Source organism: Juglans microcarpa x Juglans regia, chromosome 2S, assembly GCF_004785595.1.
Source record: "Juglans microcarpa x Juglans regia isolate MS1-56 chromosome 2S, Jm3101_v1.0, whole genome shotgun sequence".
NCBI lineage: Eukaryota > Viridiplantae > Streptophyta > Magnoliopsida > Fagales > Juglandaceae > Juglans > Juglans microcarpa x Juglans regia.
The window spans coordinates 29967585-29977203 of NC_054597.1; the positions used below are offsets into that span (position 1 = coordinate 29967585).

The 9619-nt window shown below is 36.5% G+C and overlaps 1 long non-coding RNA gene across 1 annotated transcript; it reads right to left on the minus strand.

Annotated features, from left to right (window-relative positions):
* On the minus strand, positions 1-2213 carry LOC121253163. Its single transcript, XR_005938361.1, has 2 exons — positions 1664-2213; positions 1-1023 (listed from the first exon to the last, which is right to left on the minus strand). It is a non-coding gene; the product is annotated as an uncharacterized LOC121253163 (long non-coding RNA).
* Between the last annotated feature and the right edge of the window lie 7406 nt (positions 2214-9619).

Consider the following 9619-nt stretch of genomic DNA (forward strand, 5'->3'; position numbering starts at 1 on the left):
TTTTAAGTTCATTGACCCTTCTGATCATTAGACATGCAGTAATTTTTTGATGTAGATGGGGTTGGGCGGGGGGCTCCCTAGGAGCACTGCTCTTACCACATTTACCTAGTCTTACGAAGTTCTCTTAATTTCTTGTTACTTTTGTATTGTAATTGAAACTTCTTTTCCAACCATTTTGCAGGCGGCAGAGTCTGCGATGAATGCCGGAATCCAAGACCCAATATTTCATAGGGTTAGGGATATTGTGGCTGATGGCTCAGACTGGGTATCAGTAATTAGTACAACTTATCGTTGTATTAACTATTATTTTTTTTTTTTCAAACTCCATAGCTAGGCCGTACACGCATGCCTTAGTCACCCTTCAGTTTTCTTTATTTTGCTTTACCATGCAGGCAATGTTTTGCTTAAGTTTTAGGCTGCCAGAAACGAAGATAACACTGCCACTGTGCTTCATTCTGTTACTGGAGAGTGATTACCACTCATTCAGTGCTGCTCAGGCTTTATGATATCATCAGCTCTAATGCAGCAGGTTTTGAAATAAGAGAATATAGATATCAAATTCGGTGATAGACTTTTTTTCACGCCACTCTCTCTAGAGTCTCTCTTCACCCTACAGTGGCTTTCCACTCCTTCATGGAGTACTCAACCCTCTCCTAAAAGAAATACAATCAACGTTCTCCAGATAAAAATAATACAACCTACGGAAATGTACTCACTAATCCAACAAAAAGCTCTTTTCTTGGAAAGACCTCAACTTAGTACCAACTACTGCAGCAGCAAAAAAAACTACTGAGCTTGCACTGGTTGGATGACTTGTAGCTGCTCGCCCATTGAACAAATTTGCAATACACGCAAGTATCAAAGCAGCATGCGATTTTATACAGAAATTCCTCATAGAAGAGTTAGAAGCAAACCTCTTCCTCTTCACATTCCAGTCAGCTCAAGATAAACAAAGGGTCCTTAACCAAGCTCCATGGAACTTCAAGGGGCATATGCTCATCCTCAAACCATGGTCTCCAGGATCTACATGGCAAGAGATAAGTTTGAACCATTCAGCTTTCTATGTGCAAATACACGGACTTACACTGGATCGCATGACTTTTGACAACGCCACAAACATTGGAAAGGCCCTGGGCAATCTATTGGAAATGGAAGAAGACCCCCAATTTGGAATAGCTTGCATAAAATCTATCAAGATAAAAGTAGAAATTGACATTACAAAACCACTGAAACAAGACTTCTGGCTTCCTAGAGATTACAACATAGACACATGGGTTTCCTTTAAATACGAAAGATTGTTTGATTTTTTCTATGCATGTGGGAGGTTAGGTCACCCACAAATTTTCTGCACTTTCCTAAAAATTATCCCCTTCCAATTGCCATTCGGCTCCAGGTTACGAGCAGACAACTGTTACTAAACAACAAATCAGCCTCCACAATAAGCCCAAGCAACCACACAGTCAAATCCAAACCAGATTGACAAAAAACTCCAAAACCCACAACCAGGGAATTTTTCTCAAGGTGCAACCATGGTATTGACTGAGCCGCAGAAATAAAATCAGCATCCAGGGAATTTTTCTCGAAGTGCAAAAGAAAAGGAAAAAATAGGGGGAAAAACACATGAGGAAGGGGAAAAGTTTGTGGAAGAAACACTGAGCCTCACCTGTGGAAATATCGGGGTCGGCATTCTCCAAGATCGGTGTTGTCTCTCACCTGTGTAGACTTCCCCTTCACAAGATCAGCAAGCCCCCAACCCAGTGAATCTCCAACGTACCGAGACTCCAACCTAGCGAGCTTCCAACACAGCGAGCTACTGTTCGGCAGTCTCCAGCCATCTACATTAGGAATTAATTCCTCCCCACCAAATCTCAATCCCAACCAGCAGAGGCTTTAACATTTCTCAGTAAATCCCTTCCCATCAGTCAATCCAAGCTTTCAGATCGCTCCAATGGGGGCTAAGCCCTAACTACTCGTACTGCACTCTGACTGATTCGGCGCAACAGGGATTTTCACTTCCCTCTGTAAGAAACAAAACTGTCTGGCGCTCCAATGGAAGCAGATGCAAGCGGGCCATTCAAGGGCCCTTCTAAATAATCAGGCCCAGCTCCTCAAATATATCCCAGCAGCCACCAACCTTTTGAGCCCACCAAAAATACAAAGCAAAGGTCCTACAGTGATCAATTTATCTCTGAGCAGTCCCCCAATGCTCCCAAGTAGATCCCTCTAACTCAGAAATAATTAAAGAAGCTGAGCACTCTTACAGAAGAAGACAACCAGCCACCGAAAACAGAAGTTGCAAAAAAACCTTACAAAAAATCCATCCAATTCTTACGTAGAAAATGACCAAAATCCCACCCCTGAAGAGCAAACTCTGGTAGTCATGCTTCTTGAAATTCACTCTGATGCTTCGGGAAAAATCACAAAATCCAAGGATATATTTCGGTCTAACCCATATCACAAGGCAACACCACATAAAGTCACCAAGAAATCCAAAACAACTGACGAGGCAAGCTCAACACTGCTTCCACCAGCTTCAAGAAACAATGGTATGGAATTGCTGGGACTCGCCCGAGCAATTAAGGAATGCACTTTATTTATTGTGAATAGTCTTGGTTTTTACTATTTTGTAAACATCCCAATCTCGGGAAAAAGAGGCATTTTGCTATTATGGCGTTCGAGTGTAGATGTTGAACCTATATATATAATATAAATGCGATATTTGTTTTGATTTACTCTGATCCTCCTAACCATCCTTGGCTTGTTACATATATTTATGCCCCAGAACAATGGCATCATAAAGCAGGATTTTAGAATTTATTGGACTCTACATTCAAATCCTTCTTGGGTCAATGGTGTTGCATAGGAGATTTCAATAACCTCTTAAATCAATCAGAAAAACTCAATGGGTAACCTATCACATCTTCTTCAATTGGTGGATTGAAATATCTTATGGAAACACACAACCTAATTGATATTGGATTCACTGGCCCCACCTTTACATGGACCAACAACAGACATGGCAATGCATTGATTAGAGAAAGATTAGATCGTGGAATAACAAATCCTCATTGGAGATTATTATTTCTAGACGTTACGTTGTAGCATCTGATCTCTTCGGCATCAAATCATCACCCGCTTCTACTTAATACAACAAAGCACCAACAACGTACTTCCTCTAAATTTGAAGAATTTTAGATCCACGAGCCATTAAGTCAGATAATAATTCAAAAAGCCTAGAGTAAGCATTTTGTTGGGAGCTCGGCATTCATACTCTGCAAAAAAAATCAAGGCCACTAAAGATGCCCTCAAACATTGGATCAAAGTTCATTTCAAAAAAATTCAAGTTAATATCTAGCAAATAAAAAATGAACTCCTTGATATTCAGTGCAATCCACCAAATCCACAGAATTTAACAAGAGAAAACAACTCTAACAAAATCTCCAGGAACAACTGAAGCATGAAGAAACTTTGTGGCACTAGAAATCCCGAATTTCTTGATTAATTTCATCAAATCTAAACACCAAATTCTACCATCTGTCAAATGCCATCAGAAGACGTAGTAACGGTATCAACTCATCAAATTGGGCCTAGATAACTGGATAATGGACCAATCTATTATCGAATAATTATTCATTAATTATTTTTGGTCTATATATACTTCCTCAAACCTAATTATTTTGGAAGCATTAGAAAATCTCTTTGAAAAACAAATCACAGATAATGATAATGATTTTCTAAATGCAATACCCAACGAGGAAGAAATTGTTGCTACTTTGAAAACAAATCCCAAATCCCAAAGCACCGGGGCCAGATAGAATGACTGCTCTCTTCTATAGACACTACTAGACTGTCATCAAAAGGGAAGTAATTGTTGCAGTATAAATTTCTTTCAGAATGGTAAACTCTTGAAACATATTAGCCATACAAATATAGCACTCATTCCAAAAATCACAATCGAAGTTCACCATAACATTTTTTTTTTGGATAAGTTCACCACAACATTTTCGACCAATCAGCCTGACCAACGTCATCTACAAAATCATCACCAAAATCTTAGCCAATCATCTTAAGACCACATTGCCCCCACATTATTTCTTCCCTTCAAACTGCTTTTGTTCCGAGCTGCGACATCAAATAAAATACTTTGATTGCTCATGAGTTGTTCCATCATCTAAAAAAAAAAAAAAATCGGGGAGAAAGGGTTAAATGGCAACTAAGCTAGACATGGAAAATGCATTCGACTACATAGAATGGGATTTCTTATTTGCAGTGATGAAGGTGTTGGGTTGTAACAAAAGGTGGATAAATCTAATTAAAAAATGTTTCACTATAGCTTCCTTCTCAATCCTTATAAATGGCCAATCCAGAGAATTTTTCAAAATACAAAGAGGACTTAGACAAGGTGACCTCATATCACCTTTCCTTTTTATATTATGCACGGAGGTGTTATCCAAATTAATAGCTAGATCGGAAGCATAAGGCAACTTGGAAGGTATCTGTTTGAGTCGAAATAGTCCCCCAATATCTCACCTTTTATTTGCAGATGATTTAATCATTTTTAGAAAAGCTAGTGAAAGAAATGCTCAAACAATCATTGATAGTTTGAGGAAATATCAGGATTAGTCAGGCCAAAGAATCAACCACAACAAGCCCTCAATTTACATAACAAGAAATACCAATCATGGTGCCAGAGCCTCAATTTCTTTGAAAATTCCAAACAAGCTATCGACATCCAAAATGAAGTACTTAGGGCTTCCAACCTCATTTGGCAGATAAAAAAAAAGACAGTTGCAAAGAACTATTGGAGAAAATCAATATGAAGCTTGAGGGTTGGAAATCAAAGTTACCCTAACAAGCACAAAGAACCATGCTAATTAGAACAGTGACAAGCAATATTCCTTTATACCAAATGTCAATGCACCTATTGCCAAAATCAGTTTGCAAATATTTGAATACAAGTTTCAAAAATCTCTGGTGGGGCTTCGCAAAAGAATAAAAGCATAATTTGACTTGAAAATCTTGAAAATCTATTTGCAAACCAAACAATGCAAGGGGCTTGGTTTGAGATCAATGCAAAACATGAATTAGCTTTATTAGCATAAGCTAAAAAAGGATGGAAAATGAGTCAAGCAAACCCAAGTTTGTGACATTCTCTTCTAACGACAAAAATACCTCAATACATCAACCTTCTGGAAGGCAACGTTAAAACCGGCTTTTTCATGGTTATGGAAAGGAATCTTGAAGACAAGAGAGCTACTGTCAAAAGGTACATGCTATCAAATATTTAATGGGATATCTGTCAGTGTGTTGTTAGAACTTTGGATTCCGACAATAAAAAATTTTACACCAAAGCCATTACATCAAAGGAAGGAGACCCAACCTTCTCTGAAGGTCTCTGATTTGATTATTCCTAACACTCATTCATGGAACATCTAGAAAATACTAACCCTTTATGCTAATCCTTTTTGAGCAAGAAAGCATCACTCTCACTCAAATCCAAAAAATTCCTCTACCTCAGAATAATTAAAGAATGGACTTTTGATTTGGACACAAGCCACAATAGTAAATTCTCTGTCAAAACAGCTTATCATATAGTAGCAATAAATTCTAATATACCATTGCCAAAATTTTCAAGCCCAACAATGAAAAACTTTGGCAACTGAAAATTCATGACCGCCATAAGTTACTAATTTGAAAAATCATCTGGAACATTATTCCCACTAGGGAGAAGACTGGAAAGTATTATTCCAAATCTCTCTACAAATAGCTATCCATTGTGCAATGAACATGAAGAAACTATGTTCTATCTTTTCATTGAATGCCCAATCACCAGGATACTATGGAACCAAAATAGCTGGCCCTTAAATCTCACAGTACTACCGATTAACTGAATGCATGAGTGGATATTGATTATTATTAATCCAGAGTCTATGCTGGGATTAAAATAATTGGAAAAACATCCATTCGAGATATTTGCAGTTTTAATGTTAATTAGGTTTTATCTAGAGAAAAATGAATGATATAGTTCACAATCAATCAACATTATCTCTGAGGAAGGCCAATGAACAGTTGGAAATATCTCACCAAGCATATCTACAGGCGTGGAAAGAAAAATTAAAATATCAAATAATACTGAATTGGCAACCCTCGCCTCGGAACTAGTTGAGTATTTCCTTTAACGCTGAAGTGAGAGACACTTATTCATCGTCTTGAACAGTAGGCCGCAACTCACAAGGGAAAATACAGGAAATATGGACATAAAAAATTCAATTCACAAATCCAGTCATTGCATAAGCCTCTTCAGCCTTGCCCGTAACAAAGATGGCAGACCAACAAAAAAGTCCTTTCATTCTAGAAGGTGACGCTTAGTTGGCTTTCTCAGCCATCAAAGGGGAAGCTTCATCACCAATATGGCATATTACTCCAATCATTGATGATATCCATTAAATATTATGCACTCAGAAATATTGGAGCGTTAAAAAAAAAAATTATCAATCTCAAAATCAATGTACGCATTAAGTGGTCCAGTAGCGACCAACTTAACCTCTGGTTGCATATCTTTAGATAATCTACCCAGATGTATTTTGTATATTGACAATGACAAGGACCTGTTTTATCTTGTAATATTTCTATATCAATATTAAGCCATTAGAAAAAAAAAAAAAATTAAAGCATTGAAACAGTAATAAAGGCAACATTAATTGTCTCACCCAAGATAGTTGGACTAAGAGAGTTGTTGATTGTCATGTAGATGCATTAATTTGTTTATAATATTAACTATTCTAGAACAGCTAACTTCATGCATGGGTTTTATTAAAAAAAAAGAAACTTCATTCATGTGTGACAGCCAACTCATCGAGTACCCTACAGTTATCTCTGGATTCTCTTATGCGTGTGAACGTTAAGGCGGAATGACATCTACGGGCCCTTTACCCCCCGATTCCTTTACGCGCATGCGTGCGTTGAGGAAATGACATCTATGGGCCCATACAGTTATCCCCAGTTTCTCTACGCGTGTGCGCATTAAGGGAATGACATCTACGCGTACATGCCCATACAAACTATAAAAACGTCAATATGATTTGATGAGGCTTCAAAAACATCTACGCGTACATGCCCTCAAATGCAACATGTCTGTGCTTGCTTCGATAAATGCACCCCCAATGGTAACTAACACCATGGATCTCAAAGAATCTATCTTTTTCTGATGTTTCAACTTTTGATAGTCATCATTTTTTGTCCTTTAGGTCTTTGCAATGTTAATGTCGTCATATTTACCCCAAATAAGAATTCCTAAAGTCATGGCTGCTACAAAAGATGGTTCCCCATCGCTAGGAATCGATTAAAGTTTGTGTAAAATGAGTGATTACTCTTAAGGAATAATCTCACATTACTTATAGACAAGATTCTAAGAATATTTATAAGGAATAAGGAATCCTCTTTTATAGAACCGATTTTATAAGGATAAATTATGCTCATTAATTTCTTTATGATATCAGAGCCTATTACAAGACAAATGATGGCCCACACTGCTTATTCTGTAACAAGGACCAGGAAAAATACTAACCTGCACGTGAGGGAGGGTGTTGAAGAATAATCTCACATTACCTGTAGACAAGGTATTGAAAATGTTTATAAGAAATGAACAATCATCTCTTATAGAACCGATTTTATGAGATGAGTTAGGTTCATGAATTTCTTTAGTTACACTGTCATTCTTTCTCCAAACGATTGGAGAACTCTATGTTTGAGGTCCCAACTCTCAAATTCTTCTAATATTAAATTCACCAGATGATCTTAACTTCTTAACTTCTTATCTCATCGATCGATCGATCACAATATATAGAAGCTTGGGAAGCAAGAAATAAGAGCTCATGTGAATAACAATATTAGCATCTCTTTTCGGCCAGGATATCGAGTTGGCTTTTTTCACTGGATTGCACTAACATCTGATCTCTATGCCTATCCTGTCGTGACGATAAAGAGTGAAGAGATGAGCTTTCACAAAAGGGGCAACGCAAAGAAAGAAATTAAAGGAAGATTATACACGAACACAAACACGTAGACAAAGGGTGTAAAGTTGGCATTTCTATTCAATCCTATTAAAAAAAGCTGTCAATGGGGTTTCTGCGTCCATCTTTATGCGCAGGAACTGATCTTGTGTTCCTAATTTGCTCTTAGTTTAAGTGCTTACCAAGAGTACTCTTTTGTAAGTTTGTTTTATGATTAAATTATAGTTTTCCCACCTTAAAAGACATTAATTATTAGATCTATCAACTGATCTAAGGAGTTAATCAAGTTACCTTTAATTCATAGATACAGATTTCTAAACAATGAACAAGGATATTCCCAATTTTTGTGAAGAAAACAGGAAATGAATTACAGATGAAACTTGAAACATAGAAAAAGAGAGTTTTACAAGCAGTTTGACAGAAGAGAGCAGCGTTTCTCTTATTTGGATGTCCAATACGGAGGAAAGGAGTGGTCAGAGAGTAGTTTTCCTAATTTGGATGTGTAAAAGAAAGGAATGGATAGACATGTTCCCTTTCGTTTATTAATTAAATTAATCTAAAATCCAACTTTTTGGTTCCACCCAACTCTAAAACCTTGGTTGGAATATAGTCACTTTGTTTGTTCATACATTATGCAAATTAAAAGAAGGAAAGTTACTACCAAAAAAGAAGGCAAAGTTTAGCCTAAAGTTTCCATAATTTGCTTTTTAAGTTTGTGGCCAAATCTTGTATAAAGGCATCATAATTGCGCTTGATGCACCTCAAAAATAAAATCTCCCCTAAATCACATGACTTCATGATCCCCATGATGCATCGCTCATTTTGTAATATTATCATTAAACTATTAAATTTTTTATTTTTTTAAGAAGAAAACGACACCTTAATTTTATTAATAGCTCTTACTTTTGACGAAAGAAAACTATAATTACAACTAGACACCTGAGGATTATAAATAAGCATAAAACAGGGCTCGTTTGTTTTCAAAGATGAGATTAGATGAATTGAGATTAAAGTTAAAAAGTTAAATAAAATATTGTTAGAATATATTTTTTAATATTATTTTTGTTTTGAGATTTGAAAAAGTTGAATTGTTTATTTTATTTTGTATGAGAATTTGTGAAAGTTGTAATGATGATGTGAGATGAGATGAGATGAGATGAGATATTTCCTGAAAACAAACGAGGCCTAAACTCAGGTATTAAAAACCAAAAGACCCAATCACAAACTAATTATGCTATAGTAAAAAGTAATGAAAAATCTATGCATCATTCCAACTTTCATCATCCTCCTATCATCCTATGATATGGCATTAAATGATTGGTTAACAAGTGAAATGTAATAAATAATTTTCAATCATCTAATACCACATCATAGGATGATGAAATGATGATGAAAGTTGGGATAATGAGTAGCATTACTCGCATTACTCAAAAGTAACTGTTAGATGGATGAAAAATAGGTGACGTGGAACGTGCTCAACTGTTGGATTATAATAGGTATCATGATTGATCATATCTCCTCAGGTAGAAAGGTGGGTTGAGGCGAGAGAGTATAGATTCCAAAATTTTCGAAATGGTATTTATTTCCTTTTCGAAATTGTGTAGCAT